This window comes from Oryctolagus cuniculus, chromosome 7, assembly GCF_964237555.1.
Source record: "Oryctolagus cuniculus chromosome 7, mOryCun1.1, whole genome shotgun sequence".
In the NCBI taxonomy this organism is placed as follows: domain Eukaryota; kingdom Metazoa; phylum Chordata; class Mammalia; order Lagomorpha; family Leporidae; genus Oryctolagus; species Oryctolagus cuniculus.
The window spans coordinates 29,745,418-29,755,481 of record NC_091438.1 but is presented as its reverse complement, the minus strand read 5'-3'; the positions used below and the strand labels follow the sequence as shown (position 1 = coordinate 29,755,481).

At 43.5% G+C, this 10,064-nt stretch overlaps 1 long non-coding RNA gene across 1 annotated transcript; it reads left to right on the top strand.

The window, feature by feature from the left end:
* Positions 1-2,543: 2,543 nt before the first annotated feature.
* LOC138850502 (uncharacterized) lies at positions 2,544-9,799 on the top strand. The gene is made up of 2 exons (XR_011390317.1): positions 2,544-2,912; positions 9,478-9,799. It is a non-coding gene; the product is annotated as an uncharacterized lncRNA (long non-coding RNA).
* The last annotated feature ends 265 nt before the right edge of the window (positions 9,800-10,064 follow it).

The following is a 10,064-nucleotide window of genomic DNA, read 5'->3' as shown; positions in this document are numbered from 1 at the left end:
TATGTGGCTGTGGACAGGTGGCATTCAGTTAGGATAGAAGTGCAAAGTTGCTAATGGGTGTAAAGGAGGTTGGTAGAGACTCCCTAAATTTGGATCTGGGTATACATTGCAAAAACAAAATTGGTTGCTGTGACACCTTACAAACTTTGTCTTAGCCCTTGTTTATACTGCAGCAGAAATGTGCTCTTCATGATTTTACTTTTGAATATTTTGGTTAAAACTGCATTAAAGGGGCTGGCACTGTAGCCCAGCAGGTTAATGCCCTGTCCTGAAGCACTGGCATCCCAAATGGGCTCCAGTTCGAGACCAGGTTGCTCCACTTCCAATCCAGCTCTCTGCTATGGCCTGGGAAAGAAGTAGAAGATGGCCCTGCACCCTCTTGGGAGACCGAAAAGAGGCACCTGGCTCCTGATTTGGGATCGGTGCAGCTCCAACCGTTGCAGTCATTTGGGGAGTGAACCAGCGGATGGAAGACCTCTCTCTGTCTCTGCCTCTGTCTGCAACTTTGCCTTTCAAATAAATAAAAATAAGATTAAAAAAAAGAAGAAGAAGGAGAAGGAGAAGGAGAAGAAGAAGAAGAAGAGAAGAATCAGCTTGCCTTCTGCCAACAACCTGAGTGTGCCTCAAAGTGGGAGCCACCAGGGTGGAAGCAGGTCTGCTGACATCTTTTTTTTTTTTTTTTTTCAATTTTTTTTTTTTCAATTTATTTGACAGGTAGAGTCGTAGACAGTGAAAGAGAGACAGAGAGAAAGGTCTTCCTTCCATTGGTTCACTCCCCAAATCGCTTCCATGGCCGGCACTGCACAGCTCCGAAGCCAGGAGCCAGGTGCTTCTCCCTGGTCTCCCATGCGGGTGCAGGGCCCAAGCACTTGGGCCATCCTCCACTGCCTTCCCGGGCCACAGCAGAGAGCTGGACTGGAAGAGGAGCAACCGGGACTAGAACTGGTGCCCATATGGGATGCTGGTTGATTAACCAAGTGAGCCACAGCACTGGCCCCTTCTGCTAACATCTTGACTTTACTCTTATGAAACTCTGGACTGAGTTGGCCAGATTATCTATCTATCTATCTATCTATCTATCTATCTATCATTTTGGTCTATCTACAGAACTGTGAAACAATAAAGGTGTAAGGTTAATTTTTTTATTTTTTATTTATGAGAGAGAGAAAATATCTCATGTGCTGGTTCACTCGCCAAATGCCTACAAAGGTCCCCAGGCAGGGAAGAAGGCAGGAGGTTGGAACTCAAGCCATGTATCCCAGGTGGGTGGAAAGAACCTAATTACTTGGGCCATCACTACTGCCTCCATCAATCTGCAGTAGCAGAAAGCTGGATTTGGGAGTCAAAACCAGGCATGGAATCCAGGTATTCTGAAGTGTAACATGAGCATCTTCACTGGTGTCTTTACCCCTAGGATAAACACCTACCCTATGGGTACCGTATTGAGCCACTAAGATTTTGGAACTTTGTTATGCCATCAGTAGAAATCTAAAGCCAGTTCTTTCCCCTAATCTCCTGCTCTCAGAAGAATGAGTCAGTCACTCACCCCCTAAAGTGAATTTAGGCTGAAATGTGGCTTCTCATGGGTTTTTGTTGGTGTTGTGACGTGGTTGCTTGTTCACCTGAAATTACTTCATCCTTCTGTGTACAAATGAAAGATGTGTTAGGCAGCAGCAATCAGGAGGGAGAAGGTTATTTTGAAATGACATATTCCTGATGTTACATCAGCAAGGAAGCCATAAGCTCTGTTGACCTTTCTTTCCACAGGTAAGACCCCATATATGGTGGTCGGAATCTGTGGGAAGGGTCTTCAGCCAGCACCCTACTCTCCCTACCAGCAAGGCACTTTTATTTTCCCAGGACCTCTGGCTCATTTAACTTTCCTCATCAGCCTTAAGTGGCTCTCTGTACCTGTGCTGGTTAGGGGACATCTCCTGGGACACGTTCTCTGAACCCTGCTTGGTTTCCCTGTAAGTGCACAGCTGTCAGGAAATCACAAGGCTATCTGGATGAGGACTCAGAACCTCCAGTAACGATCTCACTACCAGGGAACTCCAGAGCTGCCTTGTAAGCCCTTGGCGCCCCGCCATGGCTGAGAGCTGATGCTGTAGTGGGATCTCATAAATGGCTCTGGTTTAGGCACAGAGACAGGCCAGGATCAGAGGAAGGGAACTGTGTCACCACACTCTTCCCCACAGGATTGATCTACAACCCCTCCCATGGCCAGAACCCAAAATCGCTCTCGTAGCAAAGTCACTGTCCAGAACTAATGCCAGCATGAAATAGATGGCTTCCTGCTGTGTCCCTGTGATGACCTACATCCTATTATAATATCATTATAATAAAATTACCGTGGCTGATACTCACTTTCCTATCACATACCCGATGCAGTGACACTTCCAAGACTTCCTTAAAAGGTCAGAAAGTGGGCAGTCACCAAATTCCTGGAAATCCCTGCCCTTTCCTGGAAAACTCCACCCAAAGCACCACCTCTTGTGCCTTCAGATCACATAAAAGGGATGACCCTGCACCTTGTGAGTATCAGCTCACTTTAGAGCAAGCCACACTCCCTCTGGAGTGTGCACTTACACTCTGCTAGTAAATCTCATTCCTCTGCTAACCTCTATCCACGTCTTATCCTTGAGCCCCTCAGCCCTCTAACAGCTCCTTTTAAATACGCCACCCACCTGTCTGGGTCAATAGGTTATACTTCCACTCATTTCCTTTTGAAAACAGGTGACTTGGCTTAAACTCACAGAGGATCCCACCTGGAGGAGCAGACACCTGGAGGTGCACCTTGTCTTGTGCTCCTAATATCACAGACACCAAGACATGGCTGAGGGAACTCCAAGGAGAAGCTCCAGAGAAGCTGTCCAGAGGCCCTAAGGATCATCAGAATTTATTACCGCAAGGTCAGTGCTTTTGGGTGGCATGTTGTGACTGACCAACAAATGCTCACCAGAATTTTGAACAAGATAGGAGAAGTTTGGCGCTTTTTTTTTTTCCAGCTTCTGTAGCTGTTGTTAATGGGACCTGGGCCAAAGCACAGAGGAGCATTTTCACTGCATGCATTTCAGTTCCGGAGAGCAGGTGCAGAGCATCTCTGTCTTATCCTCAGGGGACTGGCCTGGCTTTTCATGTTGGCTGAATTTCCACCGGCCTCTTTGATCTCTACTTGTTCAATATGCCCTTGTGCTCAGCATATCCAGAACTTAGCCCAGTTTCCTCCCTTATGCCCTTCTTCCTCTTATCACAGCCAAAGCACTATATTGTCTGGATTATAAATCCCAACTCAACAGAAGCAATATCTTAGGATGTAGTGTGCCTCTCATGCTGCCCTTTATAAATTCTCCTTACAGTTTACGTTTTTCAAATGTTATCAAGATACGAGGGATCTTCAACAAGTTCAAGGAAAAACTGTGCATGGATAACAAAAAACTTTTCCACTAAAATAAACCCTACTTCAAACATTTACTTATTTATTTGAAAGGCAGAATGACAGAGGAAGGGAGAGGGAGAGAGATGTGTTCCATCCACTGATTCATGCACCGAATGCCTACAACAGCTAAAGCTGGGCCAGGTAAAAGCCAGGAACCAGGAAATGCAGCCAGGTCTCTCACATGGGTAGCAGGAACCTGAGCAGTTAGGTCATGATCTGCTGCATTCTAGGCACATCAACAGGAAGCTGGATTGGAAGCAGAAGCAAGACTTGGTCCAAGGCCTTCCAATATGGTATGCAGGTGTGCTGAGCACTGGCTAAACATGCAGCATCACAAAGCCCACCTCAATAACCTTACTTTTAAATTCTATTTCCCAGGAATTTTTGGAAAACCCTAACACATAAATGTCATGAACACAGCTAACTGTCTAAACTTAAATTCTCTACTCAGGACCATGGGAGTAGAAAGAAAGGAGAAAAGAGTATGCATTTTGGAATCAGACATTCTAAATTAAATCTCTGACCATCCCACAGTACTCTCTTTTCTCGTTGTTCCTTAACTATAAATCAGAAGTCATCAGACCTCATAGTTGCGAAGGCTCATTGGAAATCTGTTCTCTTCCAGCAGCCTCCAAGCCTTCTAGGTCTCTCACTCCACCTTGTCCCTGTCTTATCTTCTACTTCTCTCCTTATCCCCCTCACCCTGCTCCAGCCACACGGATCACTTGGATGTTTCTCAAACATACTCAGTGCTCTCCCCAGGACACCCGCATTCTCCTCTCTCCCCTTGGGAAGCTCTGTCTCCAGAAAAACCACAGTTTATTCCCTTTGTCTTTGGGTGAGCTGCTCAAATCAGAGTCCTTCCTTCATTGCCTATGTTGTATTCAGCATATCACCTGCCACTCCACATCGCCTGGCCCTGATATCCTGATATTTTGTATCCTTCTTGAGAACTTTGTTTATCCACAGCTATTACCACCACTTGACATACTATTTATTTTGCACATTATCTATGGAAGGTTGAAGTTGTCTATTTTATATATGGCTGTGTTCACAACAACCAACACTACTCAAAAGATCAGTGCTAAAGGAGAGGCTGAGGAGACTTATGTAAAATGCCAATGTCCAACACAGTAAGGAAGCAGAAGGCATTGCTAAAAACAGTGTTTCTGAGTGATAGTCATCTGAAAGAAACTCTAGGGTTCTTCTTGGTAATTTAGAATTTGAACGTACTTCACTTGGAAGTTTTGAGAGGAAGGAATATTTTGAATATAGAGGACCCAACCCAAGGGTCTTACAAGTAGCTACCTACTGCACCAGTGGATGACTCCAGGGTGGTTTTGTGGTCCAAAATGCTGATTCCTCGCTGGAGAGGCAACAACAAGACAGGAAGTTGGAGGGGAGGGCAACTTTTAGCAATAGCACAGACATGGCCATCACAAGATGTGGATTCAGTTACTGATTCTGCCCTTACTGACCGGGAGACCTTGAGTAAAATTTATCTTTCGTTAGCCTTGAGTTCTCTTCTTTTCAGATAATATAAAAATAGCTCTTGTCTCACACTGTCTCTACTTCACATACAGTGTTGATTTATGAGAAATGAGGTCATGTATGTGAAAGTTTCACAAATGTTAGTCACTGTACAAGGACTGGCTGCTTTTACAATTGTTTGCTGAGAACTGTGGGCTCTGCAGGGTCTCTTGACCTCAGAAAACGGGCCACTGATTCATTTGCATGAGATTTTGACTTTGAAGTGTTATGTTTTACAGGTTTCTTCCCAGACCGTGTCCATTTTTGCTTTGAGCTCTCTTAGCTGTCTAGCACATTCCCTTTTATACTCAGATGGTCCTTGTCTTCAAGATGCTTTGAAGACAATTATTCATTCTTGTAATCTGAAGTGAAAACAAAGAGAATTCCTTTTGAGGCTGCAAAACCGGAGAAAAGCAGGATCAGGAAACCCAGGCTGGTTTCTCATCCATGTACTGACTCTAATTTTCATGCAGCCATGAGGTCTTTGTCTCCTGATAAGAGGAGATGTGAGACATAGAGTAACAATAAACAAATTAACACAGTTTAATGAGGTACTGCCTCTGTTAGAATGGATGGGCAACTTGTCAGAAGGAACTGAGCGCACCCAGTCTACATTCAGACCGGAGTTTATATGAGTATGGGCTCTACTTCTTCCACTTCCCCTTTCCCCTTTCTTCTGGGACATTCTGTAACAAAAGGTTTTCTGAACTGGAAATTTGTGAAGTTCCTCCCAGGGTTGTATTGCCCAGTGTTATCAACTGGGTAGCCCCAAAATAGCTCCCCCTGTTTCAGGACAAGGAAATTCTCCTGCGTGGTCCCCAGGAGGGAATACTGGGGACAACACTCAGAGTTCTCGGGACACGAGCAGAACTTTGATGGACAGATGCTGAGCTGCTTCCCAGACAGCCTCCTAAGGCTGCTCCACTCCTTCCAAGAGAACTTCTTGTCTTTTTCCTTTGGCCTCTTTCACACACACAAGCTAATCTACCTTCCTACCTAACACATGGGAGGAGGGCTTTGCACACTCCATCTTCCATTCCTCCCAGTAATCTACATCATGGTTTCATCCAAGATACGGAAGAAGGAGAGAAGGACTTTTGCAGAAAAATAAAACAGGGACTTTAAATGACAGTAAGGGGGAAATCAAGTAATCCTTGCTGGTCATTCCAAGCCAGGCCTCAGTTCTTCATACCCTCACCATTGCAGTAAATTAGCTCATAAGGCCATTTTCTTGGATCTTTGTGGAACTGGAGGCCCAGTCTTGTCTCAAAGAAGCTTTCAAGTGAGGCTTGAGATTATACAAACAGGAGACCTTTGAGAAGCAACTCCTGAGACCGAGTTACATTGTACAGATCCAGGCAGATTCCCATGTGGATTCTCAACATTAGATCACATGATCTTTCTTTTTTCTTTCTTTTTTTTTTTTTTTTTTTTTTTGACAGGCAGAGTGGACAGTGAGAGAGAGAGACAGAGAGAAAGGTCTTCCCTTTGCCGTTGGTTCACCCTCCAATGGCCGTCACGGCTGGCGCGCTGCGGCCGGCGCACCGCGCTGATCCGATGGCAGGAGCCAGGTGCTTCTCCTGGTCTCCCATGCGGGTGCAGGGCCCAAGCACTTGTGCCATCCTCACTGCACTCCCAGGCCACAGCAGAGAGCTGGCCTGGAAGAGGGGCAACTGGGACAGAATCCGGCGCCCCAACCGGCACTAGAACCCCGTGTGCCAGCGCTGCAAGGCGAAGGATTAGCCTAGCGAGCCGCAGCGCCGGCCCAACACATGATCTTTCTTAAGACACAAAGCAGTCTACTTCTGTCCTGCACTGGATTGTGCCTTTTCACTCGGTACTGAGGTGACAGGAAGACACTTGAGAAACACGGATGCTCTGTTCCACCCGCTTCATACTTTCCAAGCTGGTGTCGGAGACACAGACACAGATTGGTGAGGAAGGGCTTCCTGAAAAAGGCTCATCAAAATTTGGCCCATGTGTATTTTTTCTCTAAAAACAGAACTTCAGGGTAAACCAAAATTCAGAATGTGCAAGACACACAAGGAAGCAAATGCTTCCTGTACGTGCTGACTTGTGTTTCTCCATAAACATTTACTTTTGTCCGTTTCTGATTTCCTTTGACCTTACTCTTATGCTCCAAGTGGCTAGAGGTATAGACTTCACAAGGGCCCTAGAGGCCAGAAAAACAGCAATGGTTCCATATCTGCCAAGGTCTATGCCTTCGGTCTCTGAGCTTCTCACTGGCTCTTTTTCCTGGTCTCTGAAATTAATCTACCTTTGCTTGACCTTATGTTAATTACAGAACTCATATGAAGACAGAGCAAGATTGTATGTAAGCCACATAAAAGCTGGGATCCTTAAGCTTGAGGAAATCCCTGTTACATGTGATAAAATATTGGTCTGTCCTTGAATTCTCATATTTCTTAGTGAATTTTTCTCATAGCCAAGCTGGCTCTCAATTTCTGCTTCTGCCTCCACCAAACTTTCATTTTATGCATCATCTAGTCACCCCATATGTGTGATCTCTTTTCTTTACTACCTCATGTTTTGAGAAAGCATCTGAATTAATTCCAGTAGACTTCTCAGGATAATCTTATCTTTTCCAAACATTTTCTATTCTCTGATTACATCAACTACAGATTTCTGCTGGCTCCCTCTACAAAGATATTTAGCTATAACTTTTGACCTCTGAACCTCATCTTCCTCCTAACATGGTCTGTTAGTCTATTTTGCAAGACAAATGTGTATCCACAACAAAAAAGTGTTATATCTCTCAGCCAGGAGCAAGGCTGCTACCACCACCCATCCTTTCTAACAACAACTTCTATTCCATTGTACCATGTTTGAAAACTCTATTGTTAGCAAGAAAGTGTTCTTTGATGAGTTCTTACTAGGGTAAAATCTGACATCCAACACATGCTTCTTCAGAAATTTTATCAGTCACTCTTCTACACATCTAGACCTCATAGATAACTGACTTTGAAAATCCTCAGTGTCTCATCTTGAACAGTTTATTGGAGTCCATCATAGCACATGCTAATGAAAGACAGATGTAGAAGGGACCAATGCATCTTAGGAGAGAGGTAAGAAATGGTTTTCTAAACACTCTCCTCTTTTTTCTTTCTTACTATACATTCTCCACAGGGCAGCTGAAGTCATCTCTGATAAATACAGATTAGACTATGCCATTCCATTGCTTAAAATCCTTTGATGTGCTTGCATGTCAGTCTTTCCTCCAATACCCAGATTTTTCCCACTGCAGCATGTTTGCCGCCACCAATGCACACCTCCACCACCCGGAACAGGAATTCTGCTCTTGGCGTGGCTGGATCCCTCACACTGCTATGGACTCAATTGAAGTGTCACTTCTGTTTCTAGGTCTTTCTGTGTGACCCTTGCCACATGGAGGCTCCTGTCATTCTCTTATACTCATTTTCCTTTTCATATCACTTGCCACAATTTATTATTACTTGATTATTTGATTTAGTGTTTCTTTTCTGCCTATGCCACTAAAACAGAAGTCGGCAAAACTTTCTGTAAAAAGTCAGATAGTAAATATGCAAATATTCAACTGCCGTTGTAGCATAAAACAGCCATGGACTACACATCAGTGAATTAGAGTAGATGTATGCCAATAGTACTTCATAGATTTGCTTTACAATTGGAATCTCACGTACTTTGTGAATGTCATGAAATATTATTTCAATTTTTATTACATTAGAAAACATAAAAACCATTCTTAGCTTGCAGGTTGTGCAAAAACAGATGTCAGAGTGGATTTAAGCCATGGACTATAGTGATGCCTGGAATAGATTAAGTTCCAGGAGAACTAGAATGAGAATATTTGGCTCATCACTGAATTTCTAATATCCATCAAAATGCCTGGTACATAGTAGGTGTTAAAGAAACGCATATTGAATGAATAAGCAAAAGACTCATGAACTGATGGAAAGCCAAAGAAAAACAAACATAATATGAAAAATATGAATACCAAAAACCTAGGCAAAAATAGAGTGGAAGCAAAAATTGGGTCAAAATACAAATATCCAAATGTAAGTTCTTTTGGGCAGTTTGCCATCCCTCTACAATGTCATAAACATTCAATAGATTCAAAGGAGACTTCACTGGGCCCAATAAGGCTTAAGCATATGATTAAATTAGGTGGGTTTGATTATTTTTATGCTTTTGAGACTGGGGACTATTTGTTTAAAGATGGAGGGAGCTGTTGGTATAAATAACACAGAAGGTTCCTTAAGATTTGGATAGTCTGAGTTGTATGAGAAAAATCTGAAAGTTTAACCATTAGATGACAGCAGATTAAGATGATTTAAGAAGTTATTGATTCAAAATATGAGTAATTGAAGATCTGCTTCAAATTCCATGTATTTCATATATACAGATGTAGGAGCATAATGACACTTCCTACCCAACCCTTCCTCCTGCCCATACTCCCACTCTTCCTCCTCTTCCTCTCTTATTGTTTCTTTTAATTTTTACAATGACAGGGCCAGCACTGTGGCACAGTGAGTTAAAGGCCTGGCCTGAAGCACCGGCATCCCAAATGGGTGCCGGTTCTAGTCCCGGCTGCTCTTCTTCCAATCCAGCTCTCTGCTATGGCCTGGGAAAGCAGTAGAAGATGGCCCAGTCCTTGGGCCCCTGCACCCACGTGGGAGACCTGGAAGAATCTCCTGGCTCCTGGCTTCAGATTGGTGCAACTCCGGCCATTTTGGCCATTTGGGGAGTGAACCAATGGATGGAAGACCTCTCTGTCTCTACCTCTCCTTGTAACTCTGTCTTTCAAATAAATAAAATAAATCTTTAAAAAAATTTTACAATGACATACTTTCAGTTTATTTTATAGCATATGCATAAACAAATAGTAAGAGACAGAAAACACGGTTCCTCAACAGTAGAGACAAGGGCTGTAAATAATAAAATTTCAAATTGTCAATTTTACTCATACATTACATTTTTATATCTGTTACCACAGATTAGAGAAAATATATGATATTTGTTTTGGGGGGACTGGCTTATCTCATTAATATAATAGTATCCAGATGCATCCATTTTGTTGCAAAAGACAGGATGTCAT